The sequence below is a fragment of the Pinus tabuliformis genome, chromosome 6 (assembly GCF_031772625.1).
Source record: "Pinus tabuliformis cultivar Carrire ecotype Pingquan chromosome 6, CPIR1, whole genome shotgun sequence".
Lineage (NCBI taxonomy): Eukaryota > Viridiplantae > Streptophyta > Pinopsida > Pinales > Pinaceae > Pinus > Pinus tabuliformis.
In genome coordinates, this window is record NC_142292.1 from 1,968,685,803 (window position 1) to 1,968,700,473 (window position 14,671).

Genomic DNA, 14,671 nt, shown 5'->3' on the forward strand with positions numbered 1-14,671 from the left:
AGTTATTCAAATAATCTTATGTAGAAGAGTTCAACTTTCATTTTCAAGTAACCAATTTTTAATTACAATTATAATGAAAATTGTAAATAAATATTATGTTCTCTTTCATATTGTAAATCGTCACATGAGAAACAAGACATGATATAATGATGAAATAAATATGAGTCCTCTATTTTTGTATATTCGTTAAAGATCACTTCGAGTATAACAGTGATGCATAATGCATTTTACAAATCAATATGATCATGATATATAACTTAATATAATATTGATAAATTAAAATTATACATATATATATATATAAAATAAAAATAATAAAAAATAATAATAAGATAAATGCGAGTTGTTTTTAGTGAAAATTTTTGGAAGTTTTTCTGGTGGGTTTTTATAGTCTAATTTCTCTAAAATCCAGTAGGAATTTATTGAAATCACAAGCTTGATGGGTAACCCCTGCACAATCGAAGTGCCTTAGGGTTTTTAAGGGTGTTGAATCCCTATATACAATCAAAAAACCACTTTAAATAACACAAACCAAGATTTCACCTCAATTTTTTTCGCCGAATTTTGGCACCGGAAAGTCCAAAAAGTCGCACTAAAGACAACTCAAGATAAATGTATCTTAATTTGTATTTTTTTTAAATATATTCTTATTATTATTATTTAGTAGCACGTGATTAATTATAAATTCTATATTGGTATAGAGTTTAGCTTTATTTTGGTGAAAAAGTTGAAGGTGTGGATATATAGACCATTTGAGATCAATATACAAGTTAATGATATTGTGTTTACATGAATCTCCATACTTTTGGAATCATGATTTTCATTAGACCAAAACCCACAAGCATTAGCCTCTGATATAATCCTAGAGTTATGATCTATGAGAGGCTATTAGTCCATGTTGTGAAACACACAGGAACTGTTGAACCCAATGTCTAACACCTACATACATGAAAATGCATTTAAGGGTGAATGTAGAGAATTTGTGCCCATAAGAATTGTCCTTGCTAGATGGGGAAGAAGAAGAGAAAATTCTACCTATAGTGGAAGGTTTCACACTAAATGCACTTGAGGAGTTGGAGGATACAATATTTCTAAAGAAGCCTTGAGATACTTTAGGAGGGGTGCATGAACTATGGTAGATTCGACTCAAAAGAAAATCACTAAGTAGGCAAAATGGTATGAGAGAAGTGAAGACATGAAGTCATTTCATCATCTCTCATTTGTAACTTTAGAGACCAAAATCCTCCCATTGAGGATGTGAGATTCAAAATAAATCATTGAAAAAAAATCCAAATGGCGTGACATATGAAAATCTCTTCCAACCAAGACTGAAAGATAGGGTAACAAATTCATCAAATCATAGACAACTCATAGAGTTTCAACAAGGGAGTGTAAAGGTGGAAGGGAAGTCGAACACCAAATCTCAACCATGACTCTGAGTAGGCATTGAACCACAACTATAGAGTCGATTGCTTTTTCATTGATCTAGAGGTGAGTAGAAGGCAAGATGAGTGCATGGAGCAAGTGTGAATCCATACCACATATATTGTCAAATCATTCCATTGGCCAATGACTTTAACACCTCAACTTTGGTAGTATGGAAGTTCTTTCTCCATTATTAAGTCTACTCATTCAATCAAACTATAGTTAAACCTTAAAACTATCCAAGCATGTCGTTGAAACTTGATAAACTAGGAAGTAGGAATACATGGGAAATGTGTGGCATCTAGCCACATGCATGAAATTGTTCGAGGATAGGAGATCCCCATAAAATGGGGATCGCCAATATCCACATTGATGTCATATGTTCACAGGATATTACATCCTCTAGAACCTTGGTAGTTGATTCTTTGGCCACTTGGCGTTCTAGGAAGGAATGAGATAAATAGACTAACAAACAAAAGGAAAGCGGTTCAATAGTCAGTCAACAATGGTTCTTCAATTAGTGGGTTCTCGGCATGTTTACCAAAGTCGTTTGATGATTTTGTATAAGAGAAAGGTAGTGCCCATTGGTTGACTCAAGCATTGATCATTTGCAAAGACAAGTGCAAAGGGGAAAATATTTTAAGGAGACCAACACCAATAGCAATCTCGTCATCAAGTTGATTAACTTGTAAAATGTTTATTCTAGAAGACTTGGAAAAGTCTCAAACATTTATTAGAGAAGACTTCCAAAAGTGAAGTGTTTAAAATTCATGCTTTTTTTGAAGTCTTAGTTTTCCGAATTTTAGAAACTTTAAGTTTCTCTGAACGGAATCAGAATTTTTTTTTAATGTATTTTTGGGTTTTGTTTTAGAATTATGTTAGGGTGAAAATGTGGTTTTTAAAATGTTTCTATGAATGTATAAGATGTTATATATTTTGTTATATGGTGTTCATAAAGATTGTTTTTATATGAAAATTAATTATGACTAATTATGGTCTTATTGTCACAAAGATTGTCATAATGCCTCGGCTTATTATTCTCTTAGGTTTATAATATCAATCTATTAGATTTATTAATCTAAAAGTTTATAAGATTTATAATAAATGCAGGCTTCTAACCATAATTAATTTTTTTATCAAATAATAATAATAATAATTATTTATTTATTTATTTATTTAATTATCATTATTAATAATTAATAAATAATAATAATAATAATATATATTAACAAAAAGTAATATAAATTAACAAAAAACCAAAATTTATATTTTTCAATAAATAGTATTAAAAATTAATTATTTCTCTAATTTATTTGATTAATTAATTATTATAAAAATAAATAAATAAATATTATTATAATGCTCTAGTTTAATATAAATAAATAAATAAATAATTATTCATTAATTATTATTAATATTTAATTAAATTATTAATTAATTAATATTATTAATAACAATATTCTTGTTATTGAGAGAATCACATTTGAACACCATTCATAGCTTCCTCAAATATTTTAAAGAACTGTTGGATCCAAAAGACATGAAATATGTTTATTTAATCCCATGTTCTTGTGGGACCTCCTACATTGGAGAAACAACCGCTCTATAAATCAAAAGATTTGTGAGCATGTTGTTGATATCAAACATTATAGGACACACTCTTCAGCTTTAGCTGAACATGCTGAGAAAACTAAACACCATGTTTATTATTCATTAATTATTATTAATGTTTAAACTTTTTTTTTTGCTGAAGCAAGAGTCGAACCTTCTATTTCATTAATCGGTAAATAAAATACATAAAATACAACATTCCACGAGGAGCTGTGGACCAAGGAAAAAACCAATCTCAATCTGTTAACGGGCCAAAGGCAAAAGCCCCGACCCCTACAAACAAAACCTCAAAACTCTCAAAAGAAAAACAATGCTGAAGCCGGCTAACGAGAATAAAGAATCGGACCCGAAGAGGAACAAATGTACCAATCTATAAGGATTTCATGTCCGAATAACTCACGAACCCTCGAACCTGTAGAACGTACAAAAAACGACGATTCCCGCCAAGAACATTTTGCATCCCGCCAAGAATAAAATGCATTAACGCCTCCCGCCGTCTTCCTGACTTGCATCTTTAATCTCAACCGTCAAACCTCCTCGCCCGATCCAATGGCAGTGGCCGATTTCGCAGTACTTAGAAGCACGACGCTTACCCACATGGACCCACCAACATGCTCAATCGTTCCTGACCGTAGATCTGCCTTGCTTAATCCGATGGCTGAGGATCATATCGCACGGGTCTACATCACTGAACAATAGCGTGCGATGAGGGTGGTATTCTATCCAACCCCTAGGCCATGTGTAGCTCGCTGAATGGAATCGCTCCCATTTCGGAAAAACCACTTCCCACTTGCAAGGCCTGCGATCACCGAAAACTGCCCCAGACGCGGTATTGCGATCAAAGAAGGAAAACCCAGGGTTTTGAGGCTGCCGAGAGTTCCTGGATTTCAGCCCCTCGCTGCATCTACTCTACCTAAACCAATGTAAGATGTAACTCCCGCCATCCTGCCGACCATCCAAAAAACAGAGTCTCCCGGGCTACTTCCACCTGGAGCCTCTATGAATGTACTTACCTGGGTTGCGAAGGCCGACAATGGCCTACAACCCACTAAAGACCAGATTGTGAAAAAACCGCTAATCATAAAGAAACTGAGTCATCTGGACCCCGCCTCCTTGGCTCTGTTCCGAAACCCCGTCCTATCCCCATTTGCCTGGCCGTAACAATTCGCCTTTAATCTATTCTGAGGCAACTCTTGCCAACCCATCGCAACCCTATTTTCTATATAGATCACTCCTTGATTGGCCAGAAGATCTGCCAATTTATTGGCCGTTCTTCGCACATGTTTAGCACTTACTGTTCGAAGGCACTGGAGGTGAAGTTGAATCCGTTGAAATACCTGGATCAGCCTCCAGTTTCTTGAGGCTTTTTCCGGCATCGTACCCCAGCTGATTCTCTTGACCAAGTTAATGATTAACTCTGAATCAGCTTCAACAATCACATTTTGGCGTTTATCCTGTTCTAGGAAATCTAAACATTGCTCCATAGCCATTAATTCCGCCATATTGTTGGTGGCTCTTCCTAAATGGCAATAGAAGATGAAAAGAATACTTCCGTTCTCATCCCTTAACACCCCTCCATAACCAGCAGTGCTCAGGTTTCCTTTTGAAGCCCCATCAATGTTGTATTTCAAAAAACCCTTAGGGGGAGGATGCCAGAAATCTTGCTCAGATTCCATTGTTATTACCTTCCTATCCAGGCCCTGAGGAATAAGTCCCTGCAAACCCAGCTGACTGAGAATCCTCAATTCTGCTGCTGAAGGTGGGTTCTTAGGGAGATTTCGCACTATAGTGCCAACCGTCTCCTTAAGCTGTTTTAAGATTTTCTCATAAAGGCGTTGGGATGGCTTCTTTTCATTCTTGAAGATTCTATTGTTTCTTTCTTTCCAGACATTCCATATAATGAAGCTTGGCGTAAGAGCCCATGTTGAGCCAAGAAATTCATAATATGAAAAGTTTCTTCTCTAATTGTTTAGGGTGTTGATAACACTCCCTTTGTCCCTATCAGTCTATTGGAAAATGGTGGCAAAAGATTCCCACAACCTGGAGGTAAAAATGCAATTGTTGAGAAGCTGCTCCATTGTTTCCTCTTGGGCTTCACAGAGTTGGCATCTGGAAGGCTCCAGGACACCCCTCTTCTGAACGTTATCCTAGGTCAAAATTTTCCTATGTTGAACCAGCCACATGAAGAGTTTAATTTTCATCCAACCTTGATGCCTCCATAGGTCTTGCCAAATCCTATCTGGAACATGGGAATCTAGTTCAAGGAGTATGAGTTTTTCCTCCTTAAGATTAAAGGTACCCTCATTATTGTTGCCCCATCTCAGTTGGTCATGCCCCCCTGACACTAAAATCTTCCTTTGTTCTAACATTTTCATTAGTGCCTCTGCTTTAGCTTTCAGGGGGTTGTCATCCCTATAATCAAAGTTCCTCCAGGTTCTCCATTTTCCTATACTGTTGGTTTGGTCCCAAAAATCTTTTACCTTAGATAACCCTTTAGTATCTGTCTCTTCCTTGAGGTCCCCCAAGTCCTCTTTTAACAATATAGGTTCTTGTTGCCATTTATCCTCCCAGAATAAAGCTAAGTCTCCCTCTCTGATTTCCCAGAAGCTGTTTTCTTGTACTAAGCCCCTATTCTCCCAGGCCTTATTCCAAATGTGTGAGCCCTTTATATTTCCAGACATCCTTATGTGATCATTATTTTGCCAAGTGCTGGCATATTTTTCTTTCCAAATAATAGCCCACTGAGCCTCTGGGTCTTTTACCCAGCACCACCATAATTTTGCCCCTAAAACCTTGCTTAGAATCTCAGGATCATCCAATCCAAGACCCCCATGGTTTTTAGGTTTGCAGATTTTTTCCCAGGCTACCAAGGCCCATTTCTTTCTTTCTTCCCCCTTGCCCCAAAGAAAGTCTCTTTGTATGGTTCTGAATTGTTGCAGGACTCCTTTTGGTGCTGGGAGAGCTGATAGCATGAAGACTAGGATTGATTGAAGGACAGCCTTTGTAAGCACCAACCTACCAGCCAAGTTTAAAGATCTAATAGTCCATTTCCTGATTTTATCTTGCAACTTATTAATCACTAGCTCCCAGATGCTCTTGTGTAAAGGTTTAGTAGTTAGAGGAACTCCCAAATATTTTGATGGGAGGATCTCCCTTTGAAAGCCCAGAATTCTGGAGATATTCCTCTGAATAGCAATATTAGTATTAAAGAAAAAAATATTAGATTTGGAGAGATTAACTTCCATACCTGAAGCCATGGCAAAGTCACTCAGGATTTGCTTATACGCAAGAGCTTCTTTGACCGTGGGGATTCCCTGCAGCATGGTATCATCAACAAATTGTTGATGAGTCAAGGCCTGTCCATTATCAGAAAGTTGGAGACCTTTGATCTTACCAACTTCTTTTGCATGCTTGATAGACCGACCCAGTCCTTCCATCATGAGGATGAAGAGAAAGGGAGAGAGTGGGTCTCCCTGCCTGAGGCCTCTTGAAGGAATAAAAGTCTCCAAGGGAGAACCATTAACCAAAATTGAAAAGTTGGAAGAAGTAACCAGGGCCATGACCCATCTAACCCAGTTGTGATCAAACCCAAAAGCAATAAGAACTTTCCTGATATAGGTCCAATTCAGCTTATCATAAGCTTTGGCTATGTCCAATTGCATGATCATTCCAGCCTTCCTATTGCTAGTCAGAGAGTGCACCACCTCATGTGCTTGAATGATGTTATTGAGAATTTGTCTACCTTCCACATATCCAGATTGTTCCACAGAAACTAGGGTAGGAAGAAGAGGTTTGAGTCTATTGGCCACAACCTTGGATATTATCTTGTAAACCACATTGCACAAAGCTATGGGTCTAAACCTATCAAGAGTTTGAGCCAAATCCTATTTAGGGATCAGGGAGATAAAGGAGGTATTGAGCGCCTTCAAAATAGTTCTATTCATCCTGGAATCTTCTACTACATTCAGAATATCTTGTTTGACTATATTCCAGCAAGCTTTAAAGAAATCTACATTGAAACCATCCAGGCCTGGTGCTAGACACCAACCTAGGTATATGTCTTGTTAAGTCCCTGATGGAATGTTCTCTATCTGAACAGGTTTCCTTTGCTATACCTCGAAAGTGCTGAACTAGCACAGCTTCTATTTCTTCATGAGAATTGAGAAGATTACCTCCCTCGTCCTTGATCGAAGAAATCCTGTTATGAGCTCTATTTGCCATAGTGGATCTATGGAAAAATCTAGTGTTACGCTCTCCTTCTTTTAGCCATTGAACTCTAGATTTTTGTCTCCAAAATATTTCCTCTTGTTTACATAAATTCTCCCAGTCTTGATGATATTTGGTAACTTGATCACTTCTGACTTTATCAAAGCCATCCGTGATAAGGGCTTGGTTGAGTTCCTGCATTTTACCTTCAACAGATTTTTTTGCTTCAAAAATATTGCCATATTCATTCTTGTTCCAATATTTGAGCCTGAGCTTGATGTGTTTTAGTCTTTTTTGAAGAAGGAACATTCTTGTGCCCTGAATATTCAAATCTTCTGACCACCAGTTGGCAATGTTGCTAATGAAATCTGGGTGGGAGAGCCAGATATTCTCAAATCTAAAAGGTCTATTCCTGGGGGTACCAATGCCCTAAACCTCCAATTGAACCGGCCAGTGATCTGAGCCTCTAAAGGGGAGAACTCTTGCTATCATTTCCTTGTCAATGAGCATAAGGTCCTCTGAGATTATGAATCTGTCTAATTTTGAGGCCACCTGAGACTCTCCTCCTCTTTTATTGTTCCAAGTAAAGAGACCATTACTCGTTACAATGTCCACTAGCTTCATATTATCTATAAAAGTTTGAAATGCCAAAGAGTCTTTACTTAGAATTCTGGTTCCCCCTTTTTTCTCCGAAAGTGATTTGATCATGTTGAAATCACCCCCCAAGATCCATGGTATTCCTGCATGTCTATCTCTGAGATCCTCCAGAGAATCTAGAAACTTGAGTTTACCATCCATTCTTTGGGGGCCATACACATTCGTGACCAAGTAGGTTTCCTTATCTCCCACAGGCTGAATGACCACTGATAAATAATCCCTAGATGCCTCAACATCTATTATGCCAATTTTTTGGGGGTTCCAAAGAGTGAGTATGCCTCCTGCTGTATTCTCTGCTTTGACTTCCAGAAACTCAAATCGATTGAGCCATTTGCTATGAATTTCTTTTATTTTTTGAATGGAACATTTAGTTTCTTGGATGAAGATCACATCCGGAGCTGCTTGTTTCATTCTATTACTAAGTAATCTTTGTTTTCTTTTACTGCCTAGACCCCTGATATTCCAAGAAGTGAACTTCATTATTAAAGATTTGTAAAGGAGTAGCTGGTTAGGTCTTTCATCTTACCTGAATCTATCATTAGCTTTCCACATTCCATCAATAGCTCGTTCTGCTTTTTCCTACCTCTTTTCTTTCCTGGGTTTCTGGGTGCTAATCCTAGTGTGGTTTTCATAGTTTTCACACCTTCGTTGCCCTGCCTTTCATTGTTTCTTTGCTTCTCCAGCCCTTTGGTCTGAGTTTTCCATATAAACAGCTGTTGAACTCTATTGAACTCCTCTGGAGGTAACGAGTCTACCCCCTCCCTGGTTCCTTGTTTCAAGAATCCTTCCAGATCTAGGTTCTCTTTATCAAGAATCTCCTGTAGTTCATGGTCCTCCATTTCCATCTCACTCTGGGTCATTTCCTGGTCCATCTCCAATTTTGCATCACTCATCATAGTTTCTTTCTGTTTATTAATATCTTGTGTTTGTTCACCATCTTCTTCATTCTCCTCCTCCACTGGACTTCCTCCCTTTGCCTGATCTGCTTTTGTTATCACTTCTTCTTCTTCTAGTACTTGGAACTTGTTCTGACTGGCCTGTTGCCCTTCTGTTTGATGTAGCTTTGGCCCCCTTTTGCCTCCTTTTCCTTTATGTACCACTTTGTGAAAGCTTTTAGTATCTTTCATTGTGTTAGCTTTACTCTTGTTCTCTATTTTACTAAGAGGGCAGTCTTTGAATAGGTGCCCATGCTCATGGCATTTGCGACATCTGAATGGAATATGTTCATAATCTACTGTTTGCACCCATTCTTCATCAAACACTTCCAAGATTACCTCATCTCTCTCCACACATATTCTTGCAAAGGAAGTATATTTTCCCCTTCTAGTGGCCTCAGAAGCTTTGACAAAACACCCTAACTTATTTCCTATGGCAGATAAGGATTCCATTTGCCAGTAATCAAGAGGTAGAGAGTAGAGTCTTACCCAAACTGGGACCGAGGTAAAAGTCTCACGCTCTAGGACAAAATTCATAATCCATGGTCGCATATAGAGGCCTGCTGCTGCATAAAAGTAGGGCCCTCCTTCAAACACTTTGTCCTTATCTTCAATATTTGCAAAGACCACAATAAAGAATCCCTTTGACCCAAGATGTAGGTCTATGCTTCCTTTTGGTTTCCAGTGGTATTTAATCCACGTTTGTAAAGCTTTTTCAGTGGGCCATAAACCCATGAATTTACAAATGATTGCATATGTCTGCATGTGGTCCCTGTGCGCCTGCAGAGCAAGATCATTTAAAACTACTCTGGGTGTGATCGCAGCTTTGGGTTTACATGGTCCCTTTTGTGCTTTGTCTTTTGTTCCATGTTCCTTGTCTTCTTCCTCATTTTCTTTAGTGCTATTATTCTCCCTTGATTTAGTACCATCTTGCTCCTCTTCACTGTTCCTTTTCCTTCCTTCTGAAGGACCTCTATCATTTTCTATTGGTTTTTTACCTCTGCTGGCCACAACCTACTTGTAGGAGGGAGTGGAGCTCCCTCCTTTGCGTCCTTCCATGGAGAACAACCTCTGCAAAAGCCTGTAACCCTAGCTATTCGTTCGCGCTCCCGACCCTTTCATAATTAATGTTTAATTAAATTATTAGTAACAATATTATTGTTATTGAGAGAATCACATTTGAACACCATTCATAGCTTCCTCAAATCTCTTAAAGACCTGTTGGATCCAAAAGGCATGAAAGGTGTTTATTTAATCCCATGTTCCCGTGGGACGCCCTATATTGGAGAAACAATCGCTCTATAAATCAAAGGATTCGTGAGCATGTTGTTGACATCAAACATTGTAGGACACACTCTTCAACTTTAGCAGAACATGGCTAGAAAACTAAACACCATGTTTGTTTGGAAGATTCCCAAGGCATTGGAAGGATTGACCACTTCCATCACAAGAAGGCTATAGAAATTGAAAAGGGCTTGTCTCCCTTTAGGAATGATGGGTGGAAAATTAGTAGCTGTTGGATGTTGATATCAAACATTGTAGGACACACTCTTCAACTTTAGCAGAACATACTGAGAAAACTAAACACCATGTTTGTTTGGAAGATTCCCAAGGCATTGCAAGGAGTGACCACTTCCATCACCAGAAAGCTATAGAAATTGAAAAAGAGATTGTCTCCCTTTAGGAATGATGGGTGAAAAATTAGTAGTTGTTGGATCCCGTCTCTTTTTCCCTAAGTCCATCTCTTTTTCCCTAAGTTAGTGCCTTTCGCCTTCTCCTTTCTTTCTTGGTGGTGTTTTCCTTTTCCTTTTTTTTATTTAATTTAATTTTTAATTTATTTTTTTATTTTTATTTTTTTAATTCATGATACTTTTATTTTTATATATATTATTTTATTATTTATTTATTTTCATTGAATAATAATACTTTTTAATATTACTTCTTCATGAAATTAGAAATTGTTATTATCAAAATAATAATAACCTATTATTATAAACAATATTTTATTAAAATTAAGAATAAATTTAGTAATTCTTTTTTTTATATTAATTTCTTTATAAATGGTTTAACTTTTATATTATATTAATTATTTTATAAATCTTTTAAACTCTATATTATAATTTTTAAATTATATAACATTTATATTTATCTATTCATTATTATCTTTTAACATTTATTTCTCAAGCGGTTTACATAGTTTGATCAGTTCATTCATCAAGATCTTGATGATGAAACACACTGAGTGGTTCAATTACCGAAAAGATTCTCTCAATAACATTATGAATCACAAAAGTTTGCATTTTGAAATATTATTGTTACTTTCATTATTTATTTAAATAATTTAATATTATTTAATTGTTTAATAATTACTATTATTTAATTTAAATTTATTTATTATTATTTATTTATTTAATTAATAATATTATTAATTTATATTAGTAGCAATATCAATTAATAACCATAATCTTAATAAGAATAATTATTTAGTAATAATAATAATAATAATTTTAAAATGATTATAATAATCTTGTATATAATAATAATTTTGTTGTAATGGTTTTTTTTAATATCATTTTTATTATTATATATTTATTAATGGCTTGGTGGATACAAATAAAGTCTTTCCCTACATCAACCACATTAATATTTTTAATGTGGTTGTGCTAGTTATATGGTTGTCAACATATAATGTCGTGTGTTGAAGAATACTTATCACTTTTCCATTTTAATATTAGTGTCATGATTTTTTTTATGTCTTTTCAATATTTATACCATGATTTCTAGATATCTTATTATTAATTAATAATTAGTATTAGTGTAGTAATATAAATTAAATGGTTCCTAGATATTTTATTATTAATTAATAAGTAATATTAGTGTAGTAATATAAATTAAATTGTTAGTAAATATTGATATGCATCAATCAATAATAGGTATCAAGACACTTATCTCGTGATATATCTTACATTGCCAACATTAAAAAAAAACAATAACTATCACAGGCATATAAATTAAATGATTGGTATAAGCATCAAAACACTTACCCTCACTTTGAGCATTGGTAGAATACCATGGCTTATCAACACCACATGCCTAAAAACCATAACTCACTTCATATACAATTGTTCATTTAAGGTTGTTTTTTTTTTTAACTAATCAATTTAATTAATGGGGCAAAAATAATGTAATTACTTTGCAAATCAATCTCAACCTTTGATTTATGTATACTACTATTAATATTCTATAATATGTGGTGGAGGTAATCTCTACTATCCACTTAATGCTTATTGATAATTAAATTAAAATTCTAGAAGTCCTATTTCAAAATAAACACACCTATTATTATTATTATTATTAAAAGAATTAATGTATGAATTAAACACACATATAGATATTCCTAAAAAAACATGTAAAATAGCAAAATAACAATAAGAAAAATTCAATGTCATAAATAAAAATGAATATTTTTTTAATTAAATTGAAGAACAAAATAAATATAATTACTTTTGAGATAAATCAAAACCCTTATTTTTTATTACTAAAATTATTTTGTAAATTTTGAATTTTTATTTATTATTTACTACTAATTGATAATTAAATAAAACTTTTGAAAATTCTATTTTAAAATAAAAATAACTATTAACTTAAAATATACATCAAAACACATATCTTATAATACATTTAAAATGATTAAAAATTAAGTAAATTATAATTTAAATATACAACGTAATAATATAATATAAAACATAGCCCCAAGGGTTAGCCCAACTGGTCAAGTCAGTGCCTCGCCGTTCAGGAGGTCACAGGGTCAATTCTCCCTCAAAGCCCTTGGGGTCAGGTCTGTGATGGCCGAGGAGCAAGATCCTAGAGATTAGCTCTAGTCTTTACATGGACGTAGCCAACATCCACTGACCACGGGCGTCCGCGAACCACACGAAAACAAAAACTTTCCATTGACCACGGGTGTCCGCGAACCACACGAAAACAAAAAACAAACAAACTTTTTTTTTTACACATAACCACATTTAAAGAATTTATCATATTATTTTAAGTTTTAGAGTAATTTCTAAAACTAAAAACGCCCTTTTCACTTTCATTTCACGACCCAATTTAAGAAGTTGAAATCTCCAATCCTTTAAAAATATGATGGTGGCTGCTTCATCATATATGTTGACAACTTATATTGAATAGCAACACTAAGAAAATGTTTTGAATTTATAAGATATATTGTTTATTATTAGTATTATTTTATTTATTTGCACTTGAGTCTTTTTCATATTATCTATTAATAATATGTTAAACATTTTACGTATATATTGGTGTGTTAGTGATGTTTATTTAATTTATATTTAAAAATAATATTTTTTCATTTTAATAAGTCAAAATTTTATTTTTTAATTTCAATATGATGGTGATGTTGACATCTTACATGGAATAGTAACAATAAGCTTATGTTTTTAGAATATACAAGTTAAGATATGGTTATTTTTTTTACAAGTGGGAAAATTTATCTCAGTTGTCAATTGAGTAGTGAGGACAACCATCTTTAGCTGCTATCTGTGAATGCAGACCGATTCATCGCCCTTATTCAAGGAAAACCATGCCACCTAGAATAACTCATTGGTGGTCCATAAGGGGGAAAGCTTTCACTTCTATCAGACGCCTCAGGGTCTATTATTAGTATAATTAGATTTATTTATTTTTCCATCTTAATTAATGGTATCATATTATGTGAAATATTATAATGTAATATCAAAATATAAACCTTTGATTAGCATACAATGACTTTATAATCGTTTTTTTGGAAATGGTAAGAAGGAGGATATTGTAGGTAATGAAATGTTAACAAGTTAGTAGTTATTGGAGGTGACCACACAATGGTGGCTATTACAGAAAAATGTTGAAAAGAAACATAAAACAACAACACACCATGTTACAAAACAATTCTAAATAGGTGGTTATAGGTTTAAACCAGGTAATCACAGGGTGATGATAGATTCATCATAAGTTACCATAGTTGAGTTTATCACTAGCAGGTGACCATGATACAACAGGTTATGACAGGGTATACCAGTATCAAGCGGTTTGTGATAGACTTGATACATATAGGTAACAACTATTGACTAGGTAAATCTGATTATTATTACAAGATTATCACAAACTTGTCACAAGTGGATGATGAGTGTATCACAGGTTCTATAATTGGTTTATATTTAGGTTGTACCAAATTTGGTCACAGGTAAGTGACAAGTGTATGGCAGGTCATATGACAGAATGTCATAGGTAAGGGTTATGGCATATTCAACTATTTATTACAGGAAAATTGGCCACAAGTAGGTGGTAGGTATATTATATGTTGCATAACAGGTTGTCACAGGTAGGTGATAGGTATATTATAGATTGTAAAAGAATGTTACAGGTAGATTGGCCAGTCACAAGATTTCGTATAGTTTTATGACATACTTGCCATAAGTTGATGACCAATTTACTTTATGTTTTATAACAAGTTTATACACAGGGTTGTCACAAGCTAGTGACAGATTAATGATAAGTTCTCATAGATTTATTATGGGTTAATGACAAGGTCATAACAGGCTTTTGACCTGTGTATCATGGAATGATAGCACGTCATAGCATATCTAAAACAGGTCTTCTAACAAGTTTTGTATACAAGTTGTAACATGACTTTTGATAAGTCTTTACAAGTATAAAATATCGTTGTCACCGGGCCATACTAGGTATTATGGTGAGATTAATGACAAGTTATACAATAATTCATGATAAATTTTTATTTTGTTGTTCTCTATTTTCTGCATAAATTTTAATTTGCATGCATA